The following is an 8,760-nucleotide window of genomic DNA, read 5'->3' on the forward strand; positions in this document are numbered from 1 at the left end:
ATTAATGTTTGTGGCTTACCCTCCTTGTGAAGGGTGTCAATGATTGTCTTCTGGACAACTGTCAGATCAGCAGTCTTCCCCATGATTGTGTAGCCTAGTGAACCAAACTGAGAGACCATTTTGAAGGCTCAGGAAACCTTTGCAGGTGTTTTGAGTTGATTAGCTGATTGGCATGTCACCATATTCTAATTTGTTGAGATAGTGAATTGGTGGGTTTTTGTTAAATGTGAGCCAAAATCATCACAATTAAAAGAACCAAAGACTTAAACTACTTCAGTCTGTGTGCATTGAATTTATTTAATACACGAGTTTCACAATTTGAGTTGAATTACTGAAATAAATGAACTTTTCAACGACATTCTAATTTATTGAGATGCACCTGTACATTCAGCAGACAGAAATATTGCATTATATTGATTTTGCCAGGAAAAAAGATTATCTGAACACTGTTGTGTAAGTTTTGGCTTTACTTTACTCTGGCATTACATCCCACCCGCATCCCTCTGATCAGCATGTGGTACATTATATTACTATAATTAAAAAATCTTTTTGGAAAATTAAACAGTTTCTTACAAACTTGTGTGATTTGATAAAATACATAATGAAATATCATCGTATATGGGTAACGGAGAAGTTACAATTAGCTTCAAGCTACACATGACAATTAATGAGATTAATACAACACTTCTACTTGAATGTCACTATCACTATTGAGTGTTTGTAATAACTTCTGACTGCGATCCAATGTAGATTTTGGTCAAATGATGAGGCAGCAATATGTTGTTCGTAACATTCTAGATCAAGAATTTTATGTGGAAGACAGGCTACACAGTTACAACTTCTGTGGGGCGTGACGAAAAAAGTAATGTAACTAGTAGTGTAACTAATTACTGTTGCCAGAAAGTAATAAGTAAAGTAACAATATTAGCCTACTTTTGAAAGGAGTAACTAATGAGTACTATATTACATTCTTTGAGTAACTAGCCCAACACTGGGTTTAAACAACAGTAGCCTATATGTATGGTCTGAACACTTGGGCCAAATACAGCTGCAGTTCAATGAGGGAGCCAGATGTGAACTCAGTAACGATTTCTACCGATTCACTGACTGAGTGAGGCTGATTCAAACCGCTAAACTCACCATCGAGTTCGAGGCTTTTTTGAATGACTCGTTAAAAAGAACCGGTTCATAAGAGTCGTTTGTTCATGAATCAGACATCGGTGCTCGCGCACTGTATTCGACGCCGCTGCGCGCGAGAAGCATTAGCTTGTACTTTAAATAAATGACTTACGAAAAACCAGTTATGGACGCACATGAAACTTTCCTGACTAAATTTTAATATCTTGTCCCATTTGCGACTGATTTAATTGCAGTTTAGAGCTCTTATTGTGGCAAAACAACAGTTACTGCAGCAATTTCCTTTCTACACAGTCTTCTAAAGAAGCTGACATGATACAAGATTTACGCTGCCGTCATTGCACCATTCATCACCTCATGTACTTTCTGACAGCAGATGACAGACCGATTCCCATGATATATGGCAACATTTCCCTGAATAAAAAGACAGCGTGTACCCTAAAGGCATTCTTCATGCTGACAAGATCCTAAATACAGTCAACAAACCCAAGCAATGACACTATGTTGCACCTGAGGTCAAACCAGGGCTTATGTTTATCTAGGGCAGATGCTCATATCCTTGACTCCTTTCATTGATCTGTTTTTGCTGTAGGTGCTTTGTTATGGATGACCTCACCTGAGCACATGAAGAGGATGAAGTCATTTTTAAAGCCATTAGTTGCTGCAGGGCTTCTCCACCCAGCAGGTGAGCAGGTTTTGTTTGACTTTGTTATGTGTTTCTATGTGTTGTAATGCCTCTCGGCAGTATAAATGTCTTGAAGGAACTGACTCAGGACTTCTTATTTCCAGGCAGGGAATTGCATTTATCGTAACACCCAGGGCAGGCGGGGGGGTATTTATATATATATATATATATATATATTTATATATATAATATTTATATATTAAATATAATGGTTTATTTAAAAGATATAAAGCCAAATGCATAGGCTTTCTAGCATGATGCTACTATAGCAACAATTTAGGACAGTCCGTTTCACAAAGTCGCATTTTAATTGTTACATCTCTGACACAAAGTTAGAACAGAACGAATGTGTCACACGTTTTAAACTCAACAAAATGGTAAAATACATATATCAAGAGCATGCTCACAGATGAAAACAACAGAGTGATCTATTCAGCTAATTGGGACGACCATCTGAATAGTCTTAACCAAGTTTTTAGTAGATTATCTGAGGCATCATTAACCTTAAACCTGGTGAAGTGTGAGTTTGCGAAGGCTGTAGTTACCTATCTTGGTAAGAAGGTGGGCCAGGGAACAGTAAGGCCTGTTGAAGGGAAAGTTACTGCCATACTGGATTTTCCCCCTCCTACGAATAAAAGAGAACTGAGGAGATTCCTGGGCATGGCTGGTTACTACAGAAGTTTCTGTAGAAACTTTACGTCTGTGGTTTCCCTGTTGACAGACCTCCTCAGCACCTCCCGGAAATTTGTGTGGAATCACGATTGTAACCATGCATTTAATGCTGAAAAAGACCTGTTGTGCCATTCCCCTGTCCTTTCTGCCCCAAATTTTGCTCTGGCCTTTAAGTTGCAGGTAGATGCAAGTTCTGCAGGAGCAGGTGCTGTTTTACTGCAAGAAGACTCCGCTGGCGTAGAGCATCCTGTGAGTTACTTCTCCAAAAAGTTTACCAAATGTCAACAGAGGTACAGTACAATTGAAAAAGAGGCTTTAGCCTTGCTCCTAGCATTGCAACACTTCGAAATTTACTTGGGAGGTAGTTGTAATCCGGTGGTGGTTTATACGGATCACAACCCCCTAGTGTTCCTTTGGAGAATGCGTAACTCGAATCAACACCTGATGCGCTGGTCGCTAATCATTCAAGAATACAATCTTGATATTCAACATCGAAAAGGTGTAGAAAATGTTGTAGCCGATGCACTTTCCAGAGTGTATAGCATAGATGAGTGGGGGGGGGGGGTGTATAGCAGATATGAAAATGTTGTTGTGAACCTACTTCATGATTTTACAAAAAATGATTTAAGGGTATTGTTAGTAACTTTATGGGTGGGGGTGTTACGTCCCAAAGACGTATAGTTCTGTCATGACTTTAGGATACTGTGTGTTTCCTTCTGTTGTTATGTGCGTGTCTCCTGCTCTCCTCTGGCTCCTCCCACTCTCTACTCTGGCAGGTGGCCTGATTGCTCCCCCCAGCTGCACCTGCTTACCAACCAGGAGGGAAGCAGCATAAAAGCAGAGCACAACTCTCAACTGGGGAGAATCCTTCTCCAGAGCGTGATCTGTGTCCTGCCTGGTCCAGTTTGTTGAAACTGTGATGCATCTGTTGGGAATCTGCGTGGTTGTTAACATTTTAACTCTTTGGTTTGCTCTAGTTGCCTGTCCTCTAGTGAATTCCTTAGTCCTGCTAAACGTAAGCTAAGAGTCCTGTTGCTCTGTTGTGAGTGAGTGCCGTAAACTATTATTTTCCTAAAACTGTTATTTGTCGAAGCCTCTGTTCCCCTCCTAATTTATACTTCCTGTTCAAAAGAAACCCGGCTATACTTTGCTAGCCTGTAATAAATTTGTTAAAAGATGTTGTTGTTGTTGTGGTTCTGTGGCAGGGCCCAGACAAATGCTCTTCAACCATTTAATATTATGTTCTGGAAAACAACCCCTAGACACTCATAGGACGTAACATATTTTGGGGGCTCATCCGGGATCCTCTCTCTCTCTCTTTTTGTCCCCCCCCCCGTAAAACGCCCATTTAAGGAAAGGCAGAGTGTATGCAGCAAAATGGAATTTGATCTGTTGGCGTTTACACTTGCACCATCTATCGGGGTTTTTAATCGGTGCAGGAAAAAAGATTTGCTGTTAATTGCTGATTTCTTTCATGTTACTGTGTCTAGAGATTCTACCAAACAAGTGATTTAAAGAGGAGCTGTACAACGAGTTCGTGAGTACAGGTATTCTACCTGCTGAATCACCACTGGAGGTGTCAGAGGGAAAGTTAGTGGTAGGTGAAGCGTCTGCTTTGTCCTTTCCTTTGGAGTCTCGACTAGATCTGGTGACGGCAATCAAGTTAAAAGAACTTGACTTGGAGCTAAAAAGACAAGAACATGACATTAAAGTTGTACAACTCCGTACTGTCGAGGTAGAGGCGGATCGGGATATTAAGCTTAAAACACTTGAAATAGAAGCTGCGGCTTTACGCAGGAAGCCTCCTGTTCCACTCCCACGCTTGAGGGCTCCTTCCTCACCAACGTTTGATGGTGTACAGTCACAATCCAGCACAGTTAGCTATGACCCAGTAAGCAATACCCAGCCAAACTTTGATGTTGTGAGGTATGTAAAACTAGTACCACCTTTCAGAGAAGCTGAGGTAGATTGTTACTTCAGTGCTTTTGAGCGCATTGCTGTTAAATTGGGTTGGCCGAAGGATATGTGGGGACTCCTCTTACAGTGTAATTTTGTAGGTAAAGCACAGGAGGTATGTTCTTCACTTTCAATTGAGCAGTCTCTTGATTATGAGGTTGTAAAAGCGGCAGTATTGAGAGCGTATGAATTGGTTCCTGAAGCCTACCGTCAGCGCTTTCGAAACTGAATGAAAACGGCCAAACAAACACATGTAGAGTTTGCACGAGAGAAAAAATCACTCTTTGAGAAGTGGTGCCTCTCAAACAAGGTCACCAGTTAAGAGCAGTTGCAGGAGCGTATCTTATTGGAAGAGTTCAAAAATTGTGCTCCTGAACCTGTAGTTGTCCATTTGAATGAACAAAAGGTAAACACACTCTCTGAAGCTGCTGTGGTAGCAGATGAGTTTGTGCTCACCTATGAGACAGTATTCCCGTCTTCACGTCAGTCCAAATGGCAATTTTTCAATACTGAGCAAGCAGAGAAGGAATCTTCCAGTGTTCCAAGGGAAATGGTAAATAAGGGTCATAAGGCTGATGCAAAAAGCACCAGTAACAAGCGTGTTTGTTTCTACTGTTTGGATCCAGGCTACATTTCTGATTGTAAGGCGTGGAAACAGAAGAATGCTGCTGGGAAGTTAAAGAGTGTAGCTTTTGTTCAAGCTGTCTCAATCCCTAGAAACTGTTCCATGCTAGCTAAGAGGACTGGGTATGAACCTTTTCTCTCTACTGGTTCTGTTTCCCTTTGTACCGACTCTCTGGGTAAGTCTATCTCAATTCTGAGGGACACGGGAGAAACACAGTCTTTTATTTTAGCAGATGCCTTGCCATTCTCGGCCGAAACGTACTCCGGGACTGATGTGTTGGTCCATGAAATTGAGTTAGGATGTGTGAGGGTGCCAGTGCATGTGGTTCATATTAAGTCTGATCTGGTTACAGGTATGGTTCCTCTTGGGGTGCGACCTGAGCTGCCTGTGGATGGGGTAAGCCTCATCCTGGGGAATGACTTGGCAGGTGGCAAGGTCTTTCCCTCTCCAGTTGTGGTAGATACGCCAGATTTATCTTCTGACTTTGTCGCTGCTTGTTTCCCTTCTGTATTTCCTGCTTGCGCAGTAACCCGTGCACAAACACGGAAGTGGGAAGAGACTGTGAATCTTGCCGATTCATTCCTGAATTCAGCAAAAGATTCCTTGGAGTGTACTCTTGGTATTAAACCTCAGTTAGCTCCTAATGATTCGGCGAACTCCGACTTAAAAGCAGCAGTTCTGAAATTGGACCGAGAACACTTAATTGCTGCTCAAAGGTCTGACCAATCTCTAGCACCCTGTGTCGAAGCTGCCTTTCAGTTAGGTAATTCGAGCAGTGCTAGAATTGCTTCTATTTGGGAAGATGATGTCCTTTCTGCCCCAAATTTTGCTCTGGCCTTTAAGTTGCTGGTAGATGCAAGTTCTGCAGGAGCAGGTGCTGTTCTACTGCAAGAAGACTCCGCTGGTGTAGAGCATCCTGTGAGTTACTTCTCCAAAAAGTTTACCAAATGTCAACAGAGGTACAGTACAATTGAAAAAGAGGCTTTAGCCTTGCTCCTAGCATTGCAACACTTCGAAATTTACTTGGGAGGTAGTTGTAATCCGGTGGTGGTTTATACGGATCACAACCCCCTAGTGTTACTTTGGAGAATGCGTAACTTGAATCAACGCCTGATGCGCTGATCGCTAATCATTCAAGAATACAATCTTGATATTCAACATCAGAAAGGTGTAGAAAATGTTGTAGCCGATGCACTTTCCAGAGTGTATAGCATAGATGAGTAGGATGTGTGTGTGTGTGTGTGTAGCAGATATGAAAATGTTGTTGTGAACCTACTTCATGATTTTACAAAATTATTTAAGGGTATTGTTTGTAACTTTATGGGTGGGAGGTGTTACGTCCCAAAGATGTATAGTTCTGTCATGACTTTAGGATACTGTGTGTTTCCTTCTGTTGTTATGTGCGTGTCTCCTGCTCTCCTCTGGCTCCTCCCACTCTCCACTCTGGCAGGTGGCCTGATTGCTCCCCCAGCTGCACCTGCTTACCAACCAGGAGGGAAGCAGCATAAAAGCAAAGCACAACTCTCAACCAGGGAGAATCCTTCTCCAGAGCGTGATCTGTGTCCTGCCTGGTCCAGTTTGTTGAAACTGTGATGCATCTGTTGGGAATCTGCGTGGTTGTTAACATTTTAACTCTTTGGTTTGCTCTAGTTGCCTGTCCTCTAGTGAATTCCTTAGTCCTGCTAAACGTAAGCTAAGAGTCCTGTTGCTCTGTTGTGAGTGAGTGCCGTAAACTCTATTTTTCTAAAACTATTATTGATCTGATTGTTTGTTTTTGTTGCAAGTTATGATTGGGAATTGTAGGGAGGCGGGCGCCATGTCATTTTCATAAACCCCTGTTTTCTCCTGTTTTGTGGCTAGACAGGGAATCGTACATTCTGTTGATTTTCTTTTTCTTTGAGAGATTTAGTAAGGACTTAACTCCCTAGTTAGACTGAACTTTTGTTTGCTGTTTTGGCCTTGTCCCCTCCTGAAGCCTCTGTTCCCCTCCTAATTTATACTTCCTGTTCAAAAGAAACCTGGCTATACTTTACTAGCCTGTAATAAATTTGTTAAAAAGATCTTGTTGTTGTTGTGGTGCTGTGGCAGGGCCCAGACAAATGCTCTTCAACCATTTAATATTGTTATGTTCTGGAAAACATTAGACCCTCATAGGATGTAAAAATATCAACAAAGCCTTGTGCTTTTATAAAATAAAGAAAAGAAACGCTTTCTGCCGTCTCGGTCTTGAGCAGGAGCGCTTCACAATAATGAACCTAAACTCAGCGAATTGCCTCACAGGCATGATAAAAATATATAGAAAGCTTTAAATTACTACTTTAAAATGAAATAATTCAAATCAAAAATAGAAACTATTTCATTTTGTAATCCCTAAAGATGCATTTCTCTCTAAAGGCACGTCCAATGAGATGGCGAGTCATCTTTTTTCATCACCATAATTGAAGGATGTCTAAAATAGAAAAATAAGGAAAAGCCTAAAACAGGCCCGATTATAATTTGCGTTTTGTTTTATAATTCTATACAATTAAAAAATAAAACCAATTATAATGGCCTGTATGTAAAACTTTGTCCTATAATTGTATAGCTGCTTATATTTTCTGATTTTTATGTTGCTCTGTTCTGAATACCTTCAAATTTAAAGGATTTGCTGCAACGCAATTTTGCATGATAGAATGTTAATTATTTATTAGCCTATTTTTCATCCATGCAGCAAATGCTTTAAAATTACTTTACTGCATTCCAGACGCTTTTAAAGTACTTTTCACTATAAATTTTACGGGTAGCTTGAATGTAAAAAAACATTGTTATGAATTCGTTCCCATTTGTAAAATAGCCTACAAATGAATTGTTGCTAACCCCATCTCATGAAAGTGCGTAGGCTATAGCACGATTTTCTGCTTCTAGTTGGCGTAATATTTATATGCAGAAATTGACTTTGGCATGCAAAAGACTGATAGATTCATAATTAATGGCATGGCTGGTTCAGTCGACAGAAATACGGGACACACAGGCCTATAATAACTGCTGAAATGTTTGCAGGGCAAATCTCAGGTCAGTCTGAGCGCTCATGGTATGCACAGTGCTTACAGCCGTACACCTGCAGGCGCCACTGATATAGTAGATCTTACAATTCTTATGAGCATGTGCGTGACCGTGATTCACGCGCAAGCATGTCAGTGAGCACGACATCACAATCGATCAGATGCATGTTAAAGTTGCATTCGTTACTATAGCAAAAGGGTCTAGTTTTATTTGTGTGCACTCACAATATCAACAAAACGTTGTGCTTTTATAAAATAAATAAATCAAACGCTTTCTGCCGTCTCGGGCTTGAACAGGAGTGCTTCACAATGATGAACCTAAACTCAGACATGATAAAAATATATAGAAAGTTTTAAATTACTACTTTAAAACGAAATAATTCAAATCGAAAATAGACTCCTAATAAAATAAGCTCTTTCATTATTTCTCTCTAAAGGCACATCCAATGAGGAGATGGCGAGTCATTTTTTTCATCACCATAATTGAAGGATGTCTAAAATAGAAAAATAAGGAAAAGCCTAAAACAGGCCCGATTATAATTTGCGTTTTGTTTTATAATTCTATACAATTAAAAAATAAAACCAATTATAATGGCCTGTATGTAAAACTTTGTCCTATAATTGTATAGCTGCTTATATTTTCT

This window comes from Sinocyclocheilus anshuiensis, unplaced genomic scaffold (assembly GCF_001515605.1).
Source record: "Sinocyclocheilus anshuiensis isolate Anshui unplaced genomic scaffold, SAMN03320099.WGS_v1.1 scaffold1495, whole genome shotgun sequence".
Taxonomy (NCBI): domain Eukaryota; kingdom Metazoa; phylum Chordata; class Actinopteri; order Cypriniformes; family Cyprinidae; genus Sinocyclocheilus; species Sinocyclocheilus anshuiensis.